Source organism: Pimephales promelas, chromosome 23, assembly GCF_988280905.1.
Source record: "Pimephales promelas chromosome 23, fPimPro1.hap1.1, whole genome shotgun sequence".
Classification (NCBI taxonomy): Eukaryota; Metazoa; Chordata; class Actinopteri; order Cypriniformes; family Leuciscidae; genus Pimephales; species Pimephales promelas.
In genome coordinates this window covers 23,868,143-23,891,360 of record NC_142791.1, presented here as the reverse complement: position 1 = coordinate 23,891,360, position 23,218 = coordinate 23,868,143, and the positions used below count along the sequence as shown (strand labels likewise).

General features: G+C 38.3%; 1 protein-coding gene and 1 long non-coding RNA gene across 5 annotated transcripts in view; one reads left to right on the top strand and one right to left on the bottom strand.

Annotated features, from left to right (window-relative positions):
- Nucleotides 1–21,043, bottom strand: part of zmiz2 (zinc finger, MIZ-type containing 2) — a 68,198-nt gene extending 47,155 nt beyond the window's left edge. The window contains exon 1 of one of the 4 annotated variants that reach the window (XM_039676337.2): nucleotides 20,874–21,043. The gene's annotated coding sequence lies outside the window, so the exon portion shown is untranslated. Of the gene's footprint in view, nucleotides 1–17,547; nucleotides 18,238–20,873 lie in introns of those variants that run through there. The other 3 variants (XM_089126529.1, XM_039676334.2, XM_039676339.2) reach the window with 3 other exon arrangements.
- Nucleotides 7,668–9,875, top strand: LOC148969466 (uncharacterized). Its single transcript, XR_016149594.1, has 5 exons — nucleotides 7,668–7,776; nucleotides 8,445–8,508; nucleotides 8,601–8,658; nucleotides 8,896–8,940; nucleotides 9,045–9,875. It is a non-coding gene; the product is annotated as an uncharacterized LOC148969466 (long non-coding RNA).
- Nucleotides 21,044–23,218: the final 2,175 nt, after the last annotated feature.

Here is a 23,218-nt window from a genome sequence, read left to right as displayed (position 1 = left end):
TATTCTCTCCAAAGCGCTTGCTCTCACGCGGCGTCTGTCGTTGCTATGCAACGCCAACGAGTTTTTATTATGAGCGCGCTTGCCTCGCGCCTATATTTGAAATTGCGAATTTGCATGTAATCGGCCTCTTATGGCAACGTGACATTAGCCTAATCCAAAATATTTCCATATGTGGCTCTTTCCTCCTTTCGTTTCAACAAGTGGATTCAGAGAGAGAGAGAGAGAGCCATATCAGCGTTATGAAGAGGACGCAACTGTGCACGTTTCAGACATCGCGTCTAGAACAGAACTGGACGAACCTGGTATTCGGTACCTAGAAAAGCTGGTACCGTAACATTTTTTTTTTTTAGTACCGACTTGGTACCGAAGTACCGAGTTTTTTGACAACACTAGTGTGTAGCATATGGATGACCGCAGCTAATTGTGCGTCTGAATCACGAGATTGGCCAAAAAAAACCTGAGCGAAACCATTAGCTGCTTGTTGTCTACATGAGCACCCCTTTAACACACATTCCCAGGATTCCTAGCAGCTGGTGGAAAGGTACTCTGGGGTGACCCCTGCGACCCTTGCACATTGATATCCGAGACAAAGTGTCTTTACCTTTCTCTGCAGTTACAGCCGAATAAACAGTCCTCAGGCCACAGTCCCCTACAGGAGCAATTTGCGCGAGTGGTCAAAAAAAAAACACACACCCTGTAGCCCAAAAGAGATCAAAGCTATTCCTGCATATCCCAAAATACAGGGGGGAGTGAAGAACATCAATTTGCAGAGCAAACGGCAGCTGCACTGAAAGGGAAAGAGCGTCCACCCCCCACACCGTGCGCTCGTCCATCTCCAGCGTCCATTACCACTCTCTATACACCTCTGGAAGTGGAATTTACTACTCACACCGACTCTTTGAAATGATGGGCTGTGGAATCATCTCTCCTCCTTTAATCCCGTTAGATGTGCTTCCACTAGCGACGTGGCCTTTGAAGGAGAAGCTTCGCTCGTGGACGAGGATCCCGCCACCATTCGCCATTACTGAGGTACGAAGCCTCCGGATCTCAGTGCCAACGTTATCAGATAATAAAGTTAAGTTGAAAAACTAAAATACATTAAAGCTACATTGAAATATTACCATGCAATTGACAAACAAAATGATTAAAACTTGAAACAAAAACTGAAATTGTAACACCGTGTCCTAACTACACGCGACGCGACGCCACGACACGCGATAAAAGGTATCTTTTCCATGTTAATCAGAGTTTTTGTCCTAACCAGACGCGACGACGACACGCGAAGTTTCTAATTTAGAAACGGTTCCTATTTCTGCGACGTCGCGGCTGACAGAATGAAGAAATTACACTGGTTATGAGTATATACTTTATTTATTTTTAGTTATAAAAAGGTCACTGTGCCACAAGCGATAACGGATAATTTACCTCAGATTTTGAAAGCATGTAATATAGCGTTCAAAATGAATTCTATGCAAACATACAACTGTACTTCATAACAAAATTAGTCAATGAGTATATTTTGTTAATGTTTAGATTTTTAATAATCTTATTTCTTGATTTGATTATGTCCTTACCCATTTCCAATGCAAGTGCGGGCCAACAGTGCGCTTTCACAGAGAGACTCCGCCCACTCGCTGTTCTGAATGTGTGGCATCTCACAGTCGCATCGCGTCTAGTGTGGACAGACACACTTGTTGTCGCTGGAATTTTATCGCGTCGTGTGTAGTTAGGACACGGTGTAAAAATAACTAGTACTAGTGTTGTCAAAAACAGATATTTCGATATGTATATGACACTGAAATATCTGAAAACGTTCCAAAGAGCCCGACCGATAAAGGATTTTGAAGGCCGATACCGAATATTTTTTGGTTTTAAAATTCAATATTCCGATATATCGGCCAATTTTTTTTTTTTTTCAGAAACGCGCAACAAAACATTAACAGATTTCCCTAACATAGTTATTTGTAGTTATTTATGAGTTTTAATTAAAATAATATGATAAAGCATTTATTGTCACAACAGAACAGAGGACAAAATATATTAAAGTTCTGATAAATAAAATAATAATTAGTCCCTACATTGCCTTATAAGCTACCTTATAATTACAATGTCAGGTTATCTAGTCTATGATGAGCCATAATTTAGCAATAGATAATGTCATACTGCAAATTTTAAAACATACATTTTCAATTTAACAGGCCAAGGAGAGATGATTGAAGTGTGTTTCGTCCATTTTTATTATTTTTTTGAATTATTCATTTATCGGCCATTATAACTGCCGATACCGATAGTTTGGAAAATGTCTAATATTGGCCGACCGATATATCGGTCCAATACAACTTTTCTGCGGTGTAGATACTCTGATCCCAGCTTCAAGTTCTCACTCGGCTCACACACTCTACTTGAATAGTGCTTGTATTGTGTATAACTTTTGTCATTTCCACAGGCTCAGCGCTCACGCCAAAAGCATGTTCACCACTAATAGTCTAATAAAGATCTAATAAAGCCACCAAATGGACTTCTTTTTCGTGGCTTAAGCGGTAACACACAAAATTATATCAAAATGTTCGTCTTGTCAAGTATTCAGGTAAATACAGTCAGTTTTGGAAAGTAAAAAGTAGTGAAAACGTGAGCTAGTAAATTGGATCTGTGTGATAGCTCTTCAAGTGACAGCAGCCTAATAAATCTGCTGCTGTCTGTCATGTTAACTAAATAACAAAAGAGAAAATCATTCGATGCTCTTGTCTTTTGTAACTTTAATTGTAAATTTATAATGAAAACTATCCAGTGTTACTTTACATTTGATTGCTTTAATTTCTGCAGTATTTCTTACCCGAGTACTACAGTTAGACAGTTAAGCCATATTACATTTATCTCTATATTCTTTTTGCATTTATTTGTATTACTTTTTGGAATTTGTTTACATGTTGTTATTTTATTACTGTTTACTTGTCACTTTTTGTAACCATTTTTAAAATGTACTTATTGTGTGCAAGCTTTTTCAACAAAATTATGGAGGTGTATATGGCAGTTTTGCCAGTGGTATCGAATATAAATATTTTTCAAGGTATCACACTGAAAAAAAATGATTTTTTGGTAAGGTAAATACTACTGAAAAAACCCCAATGTAATTTACAAGAAAAAGTTAGTTCAGGCAAGAATTTAAAAAAACTAAGTAAATTCCATATCAGTACTTAGTTCAAGCGAGTAGAAATGAAAGCATAAATATGAACTCAAAATAAAGTAAAAATTACTCAACTTTTCTGATACTGGGGTTCCCATCATGCACTGGACCTTGAATAATTAATGAGGTTCATTTTTCACTGGTTTTAACATTTACACTGTTTTATCATTGCTTTTGTTGTCAGGATTAGTAACTTGCCATTTTGTGACATTTTGAGGAAATTTTCTGCTCAAAATGACGCATTCAAACACTAAAACGATCCATCAAATGTTACCGTCATTGTCTACCAAGTATTGAGGTCTTTGCATTCACATAATGCTTAACATCTCACATGATGAAGTTTAAATTACTTAGATAGGCTAAGTAAAACACATACTATAAATGACTGGTATAATTCAATAAAATTGTTTGAGTGAAATGTAATGCAAAGGAAATTACAACTAAATAGATATTAATCAAACATTTAACTAGCCAAGTTACTTATATTCTTTGTTACTTTCACTTAACTAAATTAAAGTTTACTTAATTCCATATTCCAAGTAAATTTTAACTTAAGATTTCCAATTAAAGCTACTGATAAATATGTTTAGGTTTTTACTTGGCAAATCTTTGTAAATTTACCAGCATTTTCTGAGTGGAAAAAGTTGCCTAGCTTTTTTCAAGTAAATCCTCCGCCACATTTTTTTCAGTGCATATTGAAGTTGGAAATTCCAGTATCGTGACAACGCTACTAAATACTATAATAGTATATAAATAATAATAAAATAACACTGAACGCCATAAAATAGATGATTTAAACAGCTGTACAGCTCAAAAAATACACAAGTTTAAGTTTAAGTATTTTATTAAAATGATGAGCTTCACACTTTTTTTCCGACGCAACCTACAAAGCTTGCGCTCGGTATGAATCCGGTCTAGATCTCGGTGCAGACGATATACCAGACGGCCGTTTGGGAATGCTAATCATCCGAGGACAACCACGAGAGAGTCTCAACACTTTGGCAAACCCCGTCCGGCAGCCTGCAATCTGACTTCAGCAATTTCCAGAGCGTTCCTCAAAGAGGCGAAACATCTAATTTGTCGGTCTTGCGAATGTGAGCACCAGAAAAAAGGGAAAAACAACAACAACAACAAAAAAAAACCCCAAGGCAGATATATCCAGGTTTATGACCTCTGCCCTCTCGTTTTGATCTGGCAGTGTTGTGGGTGGTTAAAGCAGCGAGTGGTTACGGCATGCATGCATGCACACAGCTAGTCAATAAGAGGTTAGGCATCTCTCTGCGCCTGTCTTCTAATGCGCTGTCTGCATGGGCAAAACCGCAGGCGGATTACTGCCAGGCCTATCCGATGATCTTCAGGCTGTTCTGTAATGCCGTCACACGCCTGTTAGCATGCCGCTCGAGCAACGCCTGAATGGTGTTAATGCAAGATCTCCTCCCTGATGGACGACATTAGCTACATAAAAACTCATTTTAGATTAGTGCACACGTGTTTTCCTCCATAATATTACATGACCAACAACAAAGAGGCCATATTAACCTGCGTCTTATAGCGGTTAGCCATTGACATCACCAGGGAGGGAAAACGGACACGGAGCAGCTCGAACATCGATAGCATTGATCTGTACCTCAACATCTTAATGTTTAATCACAAAGCAGCCCCCTTTACTCCGCTGTCATGAGATCCCATTAAAGCCTTTAACCACATCTCTCCCCAGGCGGACCGCGGGGGTCCGCGCTTCATGCGGTCTCTCGGACCGCTCAGACATTTAATCCGCCGCAATTGATGACCGCAGAACACAAAACTCAAGAGAGGAAACTGACGTAACGGAAGGGTTTTTTTTTTTTTTTGAAGCTGTGTTTCAGCACACCAAATATAGCCTGACTAGATCCTTACATGCGGCAGGGACATTGATTTCAACACTGCGTGCTTTGCTCACTCCGCCGCGGATATAAAAAGAAACTCCCCCAGAGTACTGAAACAGTGAGGCAGACAGAAAAGAGAGGGCATGGCTGTGAATGTGTCTATGTGCGCTTTTTATTGCTGCAATAGAGCATTACTCTGTCTTTGCAAGCACCAATGCAGGATAAATGTTAACATCCCAAAGTTTAAAGCTATAATTTAAACATTTAATACTTGCACACTGCACAAAGCATATGGTTTACATGCGTTTTAAACATAGTATGCAACCATAAACATTTCAAACTGTTGTCTACTACACTGTAATCACTCATCACTTACTCTCATTACGTGGCACGTTTAACTCCGCAAGTGACGTTGAGTAAACATGAAGGAAAACATTGAATTTTTAACCTACTTTTGAGTAAAAACTGTGCTTGATATTGCATCCGATTTAGATTTCTGTTAAATTTTTCACCACTTAAAATTAGGAGGGGGGGGGGGGGTTTGTTTTTTCAAAAAATTCCTGATTATACATCAATATGCCTTTAAATAGTATTATATCTCTTTATTTCATTTTTTTTTTCATATAAGATTTATTACTAGTATTTCACGGTAAAATAAAGCAAGTATTTATGGCTTGTTTTCTTACATTTTAAATGTTAAACCATCATTTTGTTGTGGCTCTCCAAGCTTCTTTTTCTTTTTGGAGCACTTCTCATAACAATTTTGGGAAAGATGTGCACGTTGTAAGCGACCCAAACTCAGAGCACGCGCAGAGATGGATTTTGCATGCAAACTAAGCCGACCTGAGACACTGAAACCTCTGGATCGCAAGTAAAAGAACAGTGCCACACTTCATTCTGAAACACGGGGTGCATTTGTTTTAATTCATTTGCAGCCTTTGCGATTTGATAATCACACTAAGCCATATCACCATTATAGTTTTATTTTGAATAACCGTGCATCCTTCCGCTGATTCATTCAAAGTCAGGTTAAGGGCATTGCATTGAGGGATACAGTCTCTCAAGCAGTGAGCTCTGGGTGTATACGGCACATTTTAGCACATGCAATAAGCCATCCATGTATTATGGCACATTGTACGGACTGCAAGAATAGCATGATTAAGCCATTATGAACATAGCTCAATAAGGACTTAAAATAAATAGGGTAAATTAACAGGAGGAACAGAATTTTCTTCCTGGGCGGTCTTTTATTCGTCATTGTGTGAGGTCCCGGATTAAATTACCTGCTCATCCTTTTGTTCGTACAGAAGGGCCTCTGTTGACACATCCTCTACAAAACTGCTGTCTTCACACTCCCAATCTGAGCCAAGGTCAAGCACAGTGTTTGCACAAACCAAGGTTAAAAAATAAAGCGATAGCTTTCCGGGTGCAATGACTCTATTTTAAAACACGGCTCCTGTACTCAAAGACATGCCATGCTAATGGATGTGGTCTACTGTTATAGCTGAGACACGTGCATGAAAGCTACTAATCATTAACAAGTCAATTAAAGTTAGATGAAAAGACTTGATATGAGTCATGACTGAAACGGAGTTCAAAAATATGACAGAGGCGTGTGTCTGAGGGTGCTTTCACGCATGAAGAATTGCGGTCATGCGGACCCGGTGAGCGTAGCGGCGTACCGAACCCAAGACTACCTGAAGAAGTTGGGTTGCACAGGAATTGTGGGGTTAATCCGCTGTCTCATCGAGAGTCCGTTTGCAAGTAGCAGAAACCCGCCTTCATGCAACACACATTACAGTAGTGTTGACTACTGTAGTTTAGGGCTGTCAAACGATTAATCGCATTCAAAATAAAAGTTTGTGTTTACTAGGGTTGGGTTTCGTTTGAATTTGAACGATTCTGATTCCGATTCCGATTCCTTGTTTCAATTCCGGTTCCTAACGATTCTCGATTCCGATTCTTTTAAGAGGCAGGGTCAAAAAAGTTTAGCTAACCTTGCTAACCAACGGTCTTTCTGAAGGAAATACTCCTTTCTGAAGGAAATACTCCTTCTGTAAAAATACTCCTTTTGTCACAAATTTTGCATTTTGCCGAGAATTCGTTATTTTTAGAAAAGTGAAGCCACACTTTGGATCATCGACGTAAGCTACTCATGTTCGACTCACGTGGTTATGCCAACACTTCCAGTAGACGCTTCTTCGTTGGTATTGTTCAGCGGTTTCTTCTTTCGCTCGGCGGACTGTGAATATCGAAACTAGGAATCGAAATTTTTACTTTTGAACGATTCCGGGAAAAACAACAAGTTAGTCTCGGTTCCAATCGATACTCGATTCTTGATACCCAACCCTAGTGTTTACATAATATATATGGGTGCATTGTGCATAATTATTTTGTACATACACTCAAAAAAATGATTCTTGGCACTGATTGAATTTAAGCAAACACTTTAAATAAAATATATTTAAAAATGTATAAAATAACCATTATTGTTGTGAATTACTCATACTCAACATGAATGTAATGGATCCAAATCCAAACTGATCAAATTACATACACTGGACTTGATTTGCTGCCATAAGGGACAAATGCAGAAGTTGCGCATGCGCACTAGAGTGAAGAAGAAAAAAAGAAGAAAAAAAAATGAACTGAAGGCGGCAAGTCGAGTCGTTGGAGGCGCGATACAAGTCAGCGATTTGCGTGAACAGATGTGGAATATTCGACAAGGTAAGATATTTTTGATATTTATAAATGATTAAGACTTCAATATCAACTATTTTTATCATTTAATCGATCGGATTTAATATCATATTTTCGCTGTGACTTCACTTCAGAGGATTTAACTTTTTCGGCCTTTCCATATAAAAACAAGAGTAACGTTGTCGACTGACTATGTGCATCATTTTTGAATTTAGGCAGATTACCTAGCGTATGATTTTTGATAACGGCTCTGTGATGTCGACGTGCATCTTAATGTTACTTTGTAATATGCCAAAACATTGCACAAACACAGTCAATCGAACGTACTGTAGGCCAATATGAATGCTATATACAGGTACAATTGTATAGGATTTCTAGTTAAAACTAATATTTAAAAAAAATATTTGAGACTACGGTCGACTTACTAAGTTGTATATGTGCGTCATTTTTAGTAACAACTTGTCATCTCGACGCAAGTTAGGGCTAACGTACAGTTTAGGCCTACTTTGCTTGAAAAATACTTTGAATATGCCAAAACATTGCAAACACATACTTAATCGACCGCATATGAAAGTTATTTACATGCAAAGGCGTATATGATTTCATGAAGTGGAACAAGTGCTTTCTTTTTTTTCATGCTGAGTTGTAATTTCATTACCAAAAAAATAAAACTGGATATCTTTGCTATTTCATAGTCCTCATCGATGTGACACTATTTCAACATTTCTGGCTCTGGTCAGGCACAATCACTCAATTACGGTAGGTGTATTTTTTTCTTTGTAATAAAGTTAAACTTGACTAATTTCTTTGCAAAACTGTGATGTCTGTTGTTTTCTCTCTTTGAATTTCAGATATGTGAGTTTCGGGAATGTGGCAATATAAAGAGTGTGGCACGGAATTATCCAGTAGGTATGAGTTATTGAAACATTCTAAGCTTAAACATGGACATTTTGGGGCAAGGTTCAGGCATCCTTATATAGTAATTGTCCTTGCACTTTTAAATCATGGAATAACCTCCTAAGTCATATATACCGTACCCACCGTAATAAGTCATCTCAAAAGCAAGAACAGTTAGCCACCTTTTCATGTCAGCTGTGTGCGAGTCAAATGAAAGAGATGCTTATCCACTCTATGATTATTCGGTAGGAGGAAGACGGATGGTAACCCTGAAGAGGCACATCCTCATCTAAGGTAAAGTGTTTATTAAGTGTTTTTTATTAATTTAATACAAGTAACAATGGTAAAAAATGTTTTAATGGTGTATGTTTTTTTTTCTGCTTTGTTTCCTCTTTTAGAAAAGTAGAGAAAAATGTCAAGTCCGGCCATTTTGATGATTGTTTTTGGCGTGGATGACGATGCATGAAAACTTACACTTAAAGGGATAGTTCACTTTGAAATTAATTTTTTATATGTTTTAGCTTACCTCAAGGGCATCCAAGATGTAGGGGTCTTTGTTTCCACAGTATTTTCAATTTTGATATTTTTCAGTCAAACCGTTGTTGTCTATCAGTCATACACTGGAGGCTAAGGGGGTCCACCAAAAAGCATGCACAGAGAAGTCCAAATTAAACATGATTTAATGACTCGTAAATGTAAGTACACATTGATGGCCTAAGACACGAAACGAAAACGAACAGTATTTATATCGTTTTGACCTCGTGTAATCACAGTGATCTGAATCAGTTGTTCAATGTCCAACTGAACCGAACTGAATCAGTTCAATGTTACGCCGGAAGTGATCGCTTGCGTGTGACGTCACTAAATATTTACACGTAGATTTCGGAAGTTTCACCTTTTACTAAACATATTTAGATATACCGAAATCGTCTTCCATTGCGGTTTCCCGTATATCTAAATATGTTTAGTGGAAGGCAAAACTTTAGAAATCTCTGTATAAACAAAGAGTGACGTAGGCGCGCAAGCGATCACTTCAAGCGCATGCGCAGACCGAAGCACTCGTGCCGTCATTAGCCATAGCCATCATTTTGTAATGGCTATGATTACAAGAGGTAAAACGATATAAATACTGTTCGTTTTCTCACACAAACTGCTCGTTTCGTGTCTTAGGCCATCAATGTGTACTTACATTTACGAGTCATTAAATCATGTTTAATTTGGACTTTTCTGTGCATGCTTTTTGAGGTGAACCAATTGAGGACCCCCTTCACCTCCAGTGTATGACTGACAGACAAGAACGGTTTGACCAAAAAATGTCAAAATGGAAAATACTGTGGAAACAAAGACACCTACATCTCGGATCCCCTTGAGGTAAGATAAAACATATCAAAAATTAATTTCAAAGTGAACTATCCCTTTAAGACAGGAATCCCAAAGTCTGTGGATGACTTTGTCCTTGAAATAATGACTGTTTTTGGGGTGAAGCAAAAGTTCAGGCTCCAGTACAAAGATAAGGACTTTGGAAATGAATACATGCATCTCATGTCAACCAGTCAAATTGAAGACGGATACCCTGAAACTGATTTTTCTATCAACTGATGACTAGCATACAAGAGACTGGACCTAATGCACCATTCCTGCTTTTGTAGCTCTGACACTCTTGACACGAGAGATGTTAGCCCTTGTGCTATTGTCTCAGTCCAGGAACTTATTTGATTACTCTTTTTGCAGCAGCGCAGAAACTGTTTTATTAAAAAAAATCTTGGCTTTAGTTTTTTTTTTTGGTTCCTTTGTTCTGCTGAAATTCAGCTTCAGAGAGCTAACACAGAGTTCAGCAACAGTGGAATGCTCCATGGCAGCTGAGGCAGTGAGTAGACCACTTATTTCTGGCCTAAATGTTGAAATGTGAAAACTTGTTATCTTTAACAAAAATGTTTTTGTTGAAACCGTGTTATGTAAAAAGTGTTAAACATGTTATATGTAAAAAAAAAAAAAAAAAAGAAAGAAAAATGTGTGTGTGTATATATATATATATATATATATATACACACACACACACACACAGTATAACAACTTTTATATGTAGGGATAGTTCACCCAAAATTGAAAATTCTGTCAGTAATTACTCACCCTCATATTGTTCAACCCCGTAAGACTTTCGTTCATCTTCGGAACACAAATTAAGATATTTTTGATGAAATCTGAGAGCTGGATCACTCTTTAGGGTGCTAGGTAATTGTATCTACCAGCCCAGAAAAGTTAAAGACATTTTGGTTGAACTATTCCTTTAAGGTTATTTCACTTTTGTCTTTCAAATTTGTGTACATTTTTTATTTATTTATTTTCTCCAAGTGTCCTGATTGTTTTATTTTTTTTTTCTAACAACTACCAATTACATTCGTGTTTGTACAAATTGATTACTGTACAGTGATTATGACTATGAAATTTGGATCCCTGTTACTTGGCACACAGGTTTAAAACTAAAAAGTGTAACATGAGTAATAACCACAGAAAGTATAGTTTGGGAGGATGCATAAAACTAAAACAGCATTAATTTGTAAAGTGTTGTATTATGTCCTGCTTCGATTTTTTGGTTTCTTTTGTGAGACTGGATGTTTAAAGCAATTGCACACAATAAATGTTTGAAAATTTAACATGTTTTTGACCATTTATTCAATAGAATTAAGGAAATGTAAGATAGTTATATAAAGCAAGTAATAATGATTTATTTGAAATGAGTAAAGTTTATTTAATAGACAATCTTAAATCACAATTCATCGGTTCACATAACAATTATTTAATTCATTCACGTCACCTGAACATGATGGTGAAGCTTAAATAAAGTGTTATCCTTTTACGTTGGATTTATGTGATTTAATTGGATGGAAAATTGACATCCAATTGAAATACATAAGTTTTAAGTTTTGGGGTTAAATATTTTTTTGAGTGTATAAATACACACACATGCATGTATATTTAACAAAAAATATTATTTATAGCTATATAAAATATTTATATAATATAAATTTTATACAGTACATGAAAATATTTCTTAAATATATACAAGCATGTGTGTGTATTTATATATATAAAATAATTATTAGGGCTGTCAGTTTAACGTGTTATTAACGGCGTTAACGCAAACCCATTTTAACGGCATTAATTTTTTTTATTGCGCGATTAACGGTCTTTTTTTCCTAGCAAACTTTGTAGTTTTTTCACATGCTTTTGCAACAGGACGCGGCATGCGTCCTGATCCATTTCGGCGTCTCACGCTCGTCATCCACTCAAAGCCGGCTCGCAAGCCCAAACGTGTGTTTGCGGCGTGCCTGTTGTTTTGTTTACGTTCTCTATCCGCTTGCGCTTTGGTCGAAGAAGCAACAAAACGTGCTCGCGCAGCGCAAGCCATTGAAATGAAAGCGTTTCAGAGCGCAGCGCGAGGACGTTTTGTGCTGCACACTCGTTTCGGCTTGCGAGCCAGCCAAATAGTAACATTACTTTTGAGTGGATGACGAGCGCGAGACGCCGAAATGGATGCCCTAAAATTCTGAATGGAAAGTTTACTTTTAAAAAGTTGCCATATTGTCCCAATGACAAGACCAAGAGATCTGTGTTTTGTCGTTGTGAACTGAGCTATCATCATCGCAGCACGTCCAGTCTGAAACACCACTTGATGATGGCCAAGCAAACACACACACACACACACACACAGATGATGCAAATTCTCCGCCCCCTCGCCAATATTAGGGCCTCGTCAGTATTTCTTTCACCTTTTTATTGATAGACAGTGTTACATTGTGTGAGAGATTATTTATGTTAGTGTGAAATTGAACACTATTCCAATATTATTTTCAATAATAATTTTTTTTCTCCATATTGATAAGAGCATTAAAATGAGAAAAAAATAATCTAACAAAAAGAAATCAAGAGACATTTAGAATAGATAAAAATGTGCGATTAATCGTGAGTTAACTATGACATTAATGCGATTAATCGCGATTAAATATTTTAATCGTTTGACAGCGCTAATAATTATACACACTGCACCCACATATAGTATGTAAACACAAACTTTTATTTTGGATGCAATTAATCGTGATTAATCGTTTGACAGCCCTACTATAGTTTAAAAACACCACTGACACGAAAAAAGCGTCTCAATGACAGCATTGAGAAACATTGTGCCATGAATCTACAAATCACCATGACTTAACATGCATTTACTGTAGTTACACTAACTGCACCATAGTATACTGAATACCGGATACTGAATTTGATTATATTATTAATTTGGGCATGTATGTATTAACTGTATTAAAGGAGTTATGGTCCAAAATTGTTTTCGTTATTTAAGCTACAGCATTTGTATTTATCCTACTGTTTTTCATAGAAATGCCATTGAAGCCATATAATTACATTTTAACACGATAGTCTGCGATTATCATGATGATTTAAATGTATAATACTATGGTTGACCAATGGATAATTTTAATAAAAGTAGAGTCCGAACTCAAACATTTAGTTACTTTGTATACGGTCGAAATACAGACTATACCACCTCAAAGTTCCTAGTTCCTGCGGCGGAAACGCGGCTATGTAGTTTCTGCAAATCTAGTGGCAGCTTGCGGAATTACAAAAACACAGCATATTTTGATATATAATAATTATACCTCTGAACGTGTGCTTGTGACGGCATGTCTCAACCACAGAGTACAACACACCTTCGCTCTCTTCCATTGTAGAGAAGTGAAGCCGCCAATGTCCAAATATGGTGTTGACATCTTGGAGCCTGGAGCCTGAGTCACGCATTAGTGAGCGTGACGTGGTGCCACGATTTCAAGCCCACACTGCCGTAGAATCAGTTTTGTACAGAGTCACTGCAAAACAACTAACCATGTCCGTGTGAAATAAACAGCTATGGAAATGTACAAATTAAAGTTGAACCACGAAAAAAGTCAGTTGGTGCCTCAGTGTCTACTTCGCTCAGAGAAGCTGTCAATCATGACGTCACACCCCGGTTTTTATAGTAAACGACCTCAGCATGATAAAAACTACCTAAAAATACAAAAATCATCTTTGGAAAAAAGCTAATTGAAGTGTGATTTGATTGGTTAGTTAGTCTCATGCCCCATTAGATTTCGGGCCAATCCCAATTCTACCCCTTACCCCTTCACTTTCCCCTTCCCCTCCGTTTTGCGTGTCCACGTGAAGGGGTAGGGCTGTCCCAATTCTCTTTTGGTTGGAGGGGGAGGGCTAGGGTGAAGGGCCAGATAGCCCTTCAAACGAAGATTTTTCGGGAGCACACTTCAAACGAAGGGGTATGAGAAGTGTCACTGCTAACCCAGGCTGGCTGCCCAAGCGACAAAGGAGACCCATAAATTTAAGTATTTGTGGCTTTAATAAGTATTATAACGACAAATAATGATTTGCTTTATGTTACATTCAATATTGTGTTCATATTTACGGTCAGTTTCTTCACAGAAACGTTTGTAAAAAAAAATTGCTAAAATTACTTGCTAACGATAGTCCCGCAACATATTTTCGTCGTCTCCATTGTTTCCTGCGAACTTCACAAGATGCAAGAAAATAGCTGTAACCCACGCGACTGTCTAACTGCAGCTGTCGACGGGATCTTGGAAGTTGTGATAAACATCAGCGCATCTCCTGTGACGTAGGCGCTAGCGACGACTTATAATGACGTTTAACGGAGGCGTAGTGGTGTCCCATTTCTTAGGGGAATATTTTCACCCCTACGCATTGCCACTCTGTTTCAAGGGTCAAGGGGAAGGAAAAGGGGTAGGGCTAGGGGAAAGGGAAGGGGTAAGGGGTAGAATTGGGATTGGCCCTTCATGGAGAGGGTGGGGTTTATAGCCTATACTGGGACCAGTCACCTGGGGGCGATCAAAACATTTTGGCTTCACTTTTCAGGACCTGTGCGGCACATTTGGTCTCAATAGGTAAATGTATAGGCTTAGGCTACATATCAGCAAGTGCTCAATGCTGATATGTTGGTTTGGGTTATGTAAGTGAGACCCTCGCCTTGCGTACTCAGTTGCTTACTCTGTCTCTAACACATAGCAGCACAGTTAAAAGTATTCTTAATATGTTGGCCATTTTATTAAAGGAACACGCCGACTTGGGCTTTAGCTTATTAACTGTATCCTCTAGAGTTAGATAAGTGTCTCATCTCCATGTGTGCTGTAACTCTATCTGACGCACCCACCGCTAGCCTAGCTTAGTACAAAGACTGGAAGTAAATGGCTCCAGCTAGCATACCGCTCCCAATAAGTGACAAAATAAGGCCAACATTTTCCAATTTAAATGTTGTGATTTGTATAGTCACAGTAACAAGGTCATATGAGACACAGCCATCTTTTAACCATATACATACTGGGAACTATGTTCTCAGAAGGCGAAGCACTGTTACTTGGGCAGAGTGATTAGCGCTACACTCTGAACGAACTCTCTGCTCCTCACAACGGAGCTTCTAAGGTGCTGCATAGTCACCACAGCGACTATACAAATCACAACATATAAATAGGAAGATATTGGCGTTATTTTGTCACTTAGCCTTTTGGGAGCAGTATGCTAGCTGGAGCCATTTACTTCCAGTCTTTGTGCTAAGCTAGGCTAGCGGTGGGTGCGTCACGCACAGAGATGAAAAGGGTATGTATGGACTTATCTAACTCTGGGGGATACGGGGAATCAGCTAAAGTCCCAAAAAGTCAGCGTGTTCCTTTAATAAAAGTTACAACATATTAAGAATACTTTTAACTGTGCTGCTATGCGTCAGAGACAGAGTAAGCAACTGAGTAGCTAACACTGTTTAGAGCGAACGCGAGGGTCTCACTTACATAACCCAAACCAGCGTTTTTTGACGTGGCACCACCCAGATAAGCGGTTAAAGAAGTCACGGCTCGCCACTGGTATACCTAACTACACACCAGATACAACAGTATCCTAGTATAATATTTCAAACACAGCCAAATTTATAAAAACATAGGAGTAAGAAGACATGATCCAGGTGCTTACATTCAAATTTAGATGGGGTGCTGTGATTTTTTATTGGGATCGAAAAATGCTTGTGTGCAAGCCAAGGCTGCACAAACAGTCCAAAAACTTTTCTGATTATATATCAATATGACTACAAAACAGTCATCCCTTTCATTTTGTTTCATATTTTAAGTCCTCCTAACACTCAAACGTTGAACCTTTGAGCTTTTACGCAGCAAACTCTGTACACTCTTGAACGCAAATATTACCTGATAATACCACAGAAGCGCAAACAAACTCAGAGCGCATTTAATACCATTAGACTTAGGCCTGTATCCCCAGAGAGAGCCAACACAAAGCCATGACACTCATCTTCAGGACCGAAGCTTTACTTGACACTGCCGAGGCCGACCTGCCATCAATTATTGACCAAATCCTCACGACCAGAAGTGCTTTTAGTAAACATTTCCTCAACACATAGTGCACACATAAAGACAATGCAACCTTCGGAGTTAAATATTCATGACGATAAGTAATGATGTCATTATTTCCTTTAAAAACCAGAAGAACGTCAAAGTCCCTATGCTGTTTGTCCAGAATAGCAGATGGCTTGGGTCCTTATCATAATTGAGTGATCTATCACCGATGGTGTTTTAGAATGAGACAACGCATGCAAATTGGGGCTTAAAAAAAAAAGAAAAATCAGCGGAGGGATGTCTGTGGCCATCATTTGACCCCTGGGGATGGGCAACGCAGCATTTGTCGCCTACCTGGTCTGTGACCTGCACAGAGTATGTAGCAGCGCTGAGGTTCTGTGCACCACCTTCACCATCTGTCCATCTCACCTGCTGTGTCTTTACCGGCCTAAAACGCCTCCCGCTACACCGACCTGCCTGTAGGTGTGCTGCCAGTATGTAAAGCATCTGGGTGGAGCGCTCTATCATGATGCTAATGCAAAAGGTATTGTGATGCGACAGGCAAAACCCCCCTCTCATGCTGCCCTGTGTATGTGGAGCAACTCAGTTTCAGCTTAGATCCCGAAAAAGACAATTCAAACAAGGAAAACAAGCATTAGACATTGCATCTTTCACACACACACACTGGAACTAACGTGTAAAAACACCTCTTGGAGCAGATCCTGTGGTCTCTAATGACTTTATAGTCATATCAAACACGTTGAACCAAAGAGCCACAATGAAGTGATCACTGTGACAGGCAACACTAGTGTCTCAAATGCATTTAGCTGTGAAATTCACTTAACAGCATCCTGATTGATCTAATAAAAGCTGTGCTATATCATGCCACTCATTCACTCATCAGATCAGAGCTGGACACATTTAAGAGCATGTTGCCCACGTTTGCATTGAGAAAAACTGAGAATGCATCAACTCAAACTGAGATTCACTGTCTAGCTCCTTATTTCACACTCATATTTCAGACAATAACCACATTGCATGAGAGTAAAATCATGCACCAGACCTAAGTAATGATATTACAACCCTGGGTGGGTGCATTTTATAGTGTTATTTCTTTATTTTAAGACACGTTTAATGCCATTTAAATAAAGATTCAAAACATCTAACCCTGACTGATTACCTAATAATTCATGCTCTAGTCCAGCAGAAGGCATTTCTACTGTAAGCTCATGTGCATGGGTCCATCCTTACTCTATTTAATCATTGGAGGGCAACAGATATTTATGGCAGATGATTATCGAATTGACAGCTGGAATAAAGAAGTAAAGAAAAGCAGGAAACGACTGCACAGGGCCATTCAAATCACCAAGCATGATTGAAAGCGAACACCTTTGAGCTTTGGATCACATTTAAATCCCACTATATACATCAGCATATACAAAAATGGTCAAAATCACAAAGCAAAGAGATAATAAGATGAAAGAGATCATACTGAAAGGCTAGCTACAATGATCCGTCCTCACCTTCCACTCCGGCTGCCCGAGGTTGATCTGTTGGCTGGATTTGATTCCGTGTTCGGCTTTCCTTGTGAGAAATCCCCTCTTAATGTTCACAAAAATAGAGATCAGGATCTAGTGCGATCCTCGCTGGGTTAAAATTGATAAAAACGTAGGCGTTTTTGTCCTTTCTTGGATAGCTAAGGTTTCCTCAGAAATCGGAAGCCGTGCGAGTACGTTAAAACCGTTAAAACTGGATCATATTATCTGTGAATGTATCCGTTCTCTGCGGATTTCTATTTATATGATCCATAGGTTGCGAAATAAAACACCCTAAGCTTTCAGACTCCCAGCATGTGTTTGTTTTAATGAAATGTTTTTGTGTAAATCCAAAGAGTCGCGACGGCTCTCGTGTTGCTTCTGCTGCTGCTGCTGCTGCTCCTGCGTGCGCGTGCGCGTGCGTGTGTATGTGCGCGCGAGTCTGCTCGACTGCATTCCTCCCTCTATTGCACAATGAGTCGCTATAATTTATTCATGAGATCATGGGGATGGAGGTGCTCTGTCGGAAGAAAGAGAGGCAGTTTTTCTCTTTCTTGCTTGCTTTCTTTCTTTCGGTCGTTCGTTCGTTCTCTCTTTCTTTCTTTCTCTCTCTCTCTCTCTCTCTTTTTTTTTGTCACTCACCCCCTCATCGCCCTCCCCAGCTGACTGACTTTCCTTCGATTGCGAGACTCGATTAATAGAGCGTCGAGGAATCGAGCCAACGAGGCTGGGAGGGTGGGGACTCTGGGGAGGGTGACGATTGTGCTGCGCTCGATGGTTAATATAAAGTGCCCTTCATTGTAACATTACCTGTATGTTAGAAAAACACATCACATGCATTAAAGAGGCTAATTGAAAGTTGTAAAGCTATTATAATACATAATTTTATAAGTATATCTCTTGTATAAAACTGAAGTGTTATTTTATTTCTATAACCTATTTCGCATTTATTAACATTTTAACACGGTTTCACAGACAAGGCTTAAACCTATTCTCAGACTACAATGCATGTTTGAGGTGTTTTAACTGAAAGCAAAAATCAACTTGCACTGATATATCTTAAAATAAGTCCAGTCCTATTGTTTTATCTCAAGATAAAAACCAGTAATGTTTTTTTTCTAAGACACGTTTATTTTTATCTTCATTAATTTTTTATGTAGTTTTTATTTTCAAGTAGTAGTAATTTTAGCCACCATTGTGGCTCTACGTGACCATATTGTTATGTTAATAAAATACATTTTTAGGGAGGATGCTTGAGCCAAAATGGTGCACAGTTGCTGCTTCATACATGTTCAGTCAGGGAACAATTGGCAGGCCGCCCACGTTAATGCTATTATTTTACTGACAAGCACTGCAGTTTTACACCTGGTGATTTTACTCCTATTATTCAGAAGTTACTCAGTTTGTATAATTAGTAATTAGATCCTTCTGTAATTTTCACTACTGTTTAAAATAAAAATAAAACTTTTATTCAGCAAGGATGCATTAAATTGATCAAAAGTCACAGTAAAGAAATTTATAATGCTACAAACGATTTCAGTTTCAAATTAAAGCCGCTTTCTTTACATCAAAAAAATCCTGAAAAAAAAAATCTATCATGGTTTTCACAAAAATATGAAGGAGCACAACTGTTTTGAATATTAATAATAATATTTTTTCTAGAACGATTTCTGAAGGATCATGTGACACCAAAGACTGGAGTAAAGTTGCTGAAAATTCAGCTTTGCATAACAGAAATAAATTACATTTAAAAAATATATTCAAATAGAAAATAGCCATTTTAAATTGTAATAATATTTCACAATATTACTATTTTTACTGTATTTTTAATTAAATAAATTCAGCCTTGGTGAGCAGAAGAGACCTTCATTCAAAAACATAACAAAACTTTTAAACAGAAGTTTATATATCAAAATGCAGCTAGTTATGTTACCAAAACATTACCAAAATATTTTTCCTAATTATACATTGATTAATTATTTTACTTATTTATTTGACCGAGAGATGGAAATGTTTTACTGGGTCAAAATGTTTATGTTTTTTTTTAATTATTAATTTTTACATTAACACAACAATGGTATCTCATTACAGCTTACACCCAAATATCATCTTACAGTCTTTGGACATACATGTTCATATATGCATCTGAAAAGATTAGATTGATTAATTTATTAGCACAATCAAAGTTGGCTTCATTCACGAAACACAATCAGAACAAATATCTATGCAAGAAAAAATTGCATTTTAACTTGTTAGATTAGATGTATAAACAAGTCAACACAGAAATTCCTTCCCCCGCCGTTTCATGAATGAGGCCCAAAGTGTTCAGGGACATGTTTTTCACATGGGCAGGTAGCCAAAGTGTCTTTAAATCATGAATTAGAAGAGCGGTGGTGTCCGCTGTCCTCTAAAAAGCAGCGGGCAGTGAAAGGATTGGTTCAGACTGCTGCACAACTCACAATAGAGAGGTCAGAGAAGGGCAAACTCGAATTCCCAACCCCTCGAATATGCGTAGATGGTGAACTGCACTCTCCCCGGTGAGAGATCGCACACTCAACGCTTCATTTCATTACGTTATTTTCATTGGAATAACATACATGATGAATCATTCACAATAAGAGCAGGAATGTGAATTGGAAAAGGACTGAGCGCATCAAGTCCAGCAGAAATGTTTAACTGTGAGACAGATGTATTGCAATCTGGCAGCAGTCAGCAGCGCTGCTGTGTTTGGCAGAGATGGTGTCATGTTAAGGTTTGAATTCAGCTTATGGGCATGAGGTGACGGTGACAGACGGTGTTCATCAACCTGATCTTTCATCTGCTTTCCCTCGCCATCCACATTATACGTTTACGGTTGGTTCTGATGCTATTTTGCCCCTGTGTGATGCTATCACAGAAAGAGGCAGCGCTCACGTCGTCCATTTTGTTAGTTTATCAACCTCTTGCTTTCATGCAGTGACATAATTGTTATTCCTCTCTCATTCCTGTCCTGTTAAGATCTCGCAGTGTACTGCGAGAAAAACGGGAAGAGAACTGCCCTTAAGACATTGAGTCAATAAAACAGGCACTTTACTACGCCGCGAGGGGATGGGGTCGTGCTATGTTTGTGCAACAGAGGGGTGGGAGTTGCGTTTTGCGTGCTACATTTGTCAAACTGTCTTAATACTAGTGCCATGCTTCACCAACGTCTCTGTAAATGGGAGTTTTGCATGAATTTAAGTATGCAAATGTATTTATAAATCAGTGTGGGTGCATGAAGTGCTCCGGTTTGGTTTGTACTCACCCCTCGCTGAGAATGGTACGCCCCACGCCAATGGCAAGAACATATCATGGGAATTATCCAGCAGAGAGAATGGAGGGAAGGCGGGGGAGAGTGAGAGCGACTGGAGCTGCTGAGGAAAGAACAATAGATCTGCAGTCTCGATGAGCATGACTGAACGTTAGTCTGGAGGTTTGGGGCCAGACGAAGAGCTGTAGGGAAACAGTACAGAATATTCTTTGTCAGAGGTAGAAAGGACAAAGACAGTCAGATGAGCAGGTAATGAGGAGAGGAGACACCGTGAAAAACACATTATTTGATGTGCAACTCTAGATTGCACCTTCATTAAAGTGGGTCACTTTTGTATTACGCTGTAAAAAAATATTGTTGGTTTAATTTTTAAAAATGAAGTAACCTGGCTGCCTTAAAAATTTAAGTTCATTGAAATGGAAAAAAATGAGTTAATACAATGAAGGAGATTGATTTAATCATCAGAAACTTAAAATGATCTGAACTAAATAAATTATTTAAGTTGATTTGACCAATTTTTTTTTTACAGTGTATGCTTTTTCGATTATTACCTTTCTCGCGGTTTGTGAATGTAAAAGGCTTGCAAAGTTGTAAAGATCAAAGTGCACGACAAATAAAGTCATCGTCTCCTAAAAGAAAGAATCGATTGTGAATTGCCGAAATGAGTCGTCAGAAATTCCAGTCTCACTTTCTGTTACATAAAATTTGCATAATGCCTACATATGCTCTTCATTGGCTGCCCACAAACAACTTCTACTTTGCCCCGCCCTCAAACACTACTAGCGGAGACTGGAGGAGTTTGGTTTGTGTTGTCGACGTGTTTTGATCCACTTTGATGCACTTCCAAAAATTGACGACGTAAAATGAGTCTATTACTGTTTGTATTCCTGTCTGTGTATCAAAGGCTGAGGAAGATCTGGAGGTGAAGTTCAGTTTCCAACACGCACTATAGAGTGCCGAAGTTATGACGTCACTTATGGCGCATGGGTTTTCTCGATCGAAAAGCTATGCATTTTCCCCATAGACTTTTAGAAAATCGCGAAAAATAAGATCTGTGTTCAACAAAGAGTTGTGACCTATCCAGATAATCTTCATAAGTTAATCCAAAATTTATACATTTTGAAGCCTATATAAAGTTTTTTTAAAAACACAAGCAGACACAATAAAGTTTAAACAACACAGGCAGGTTATAACTGTGTGTTCTATGTCATAGATCAAAACGTGAAAATATTTAGAGGCTTTGTTCACCACAGACCTTATTTCAGGCGATTTAGCAAAAACCCATTCAAAAATCCCATAGGCTTTAGAGCGAGGGAACCGGGAGTGCTAAAATGCTAACTCACTTCCGCGTTTTGGCCTACAGAGTGACGTCGTAACTTCGGCACTCTATAAGCGATACCCAATCACAACAGACTGGGCATCTGACCAATCAGAGCAGAGTAGCTCTCAGAAGGGAGGAGTTAAGAGAGACTGAATCTTTGAAGAACCATTTTTAAACCCTTTTAAATAGCACAATAGGGGAACTTTAAAAGTTTGAAAGCATTCATTCACTCTAAAAGGCAGGGTCTTTTAACCCAAATTTGGGTCAAATATAGACAAACCTAGCCGTTGGGTTACATTTTTAAATGCAATTTTAACCCAACGCTTGTTTTGATTCATATTTGACCCAAATTTGGGTTAAAACAACCCAATTTTTAGAGTGCAGTTATAACAATTCTGTCATTTTTTTAGAGCAATGGAAAAACTCAATTCTTCATGGACCTAATAAATAACCTTTATTTTTAAGATTGAAATCAAAACCTTCGTTAAATCCGTACATCATGGCGAATTAAAGGGATAGTTCACCCAAAAATTAAAATTAAGTCATTAATTACTCACCCCCATGCTATATCGACCCCGTAAGACCTTCGTTCGTCTTCGGAAAACAAATGAAGATATTTTTGATTAAATTTGAGAGGTGGATCACTGCTACATAGGCTCCATAAGGGATTGAAACTTGACGACCCAGAAAGTCATTGAAGAAAATGTTTAAATATTTCATGTGTCTACAGTGGCTCAACTATAAGTTTACCAAGCGACGCAAATACTTTATGTGCGTAAAAAAAAAAAAACACATAATGACTTTATTCGACTGTTCCTTTTCTTCCTTCTGGGCCTGAGACGAGAGTTCAAGAGATTTCCACGATGCATGTGCGAGTATTGCGCAAGAAGTAGTAGAAAAATAACATAGTTCTCACGCATGCGTCGTGGAAATCTTTTGAACTCTCGTCTCAGGCCTACAAGGAAGAAAAGGAATAGTCGAATTAAGTCGTTATTTTTGTTGTTTTTTTCACACAAAG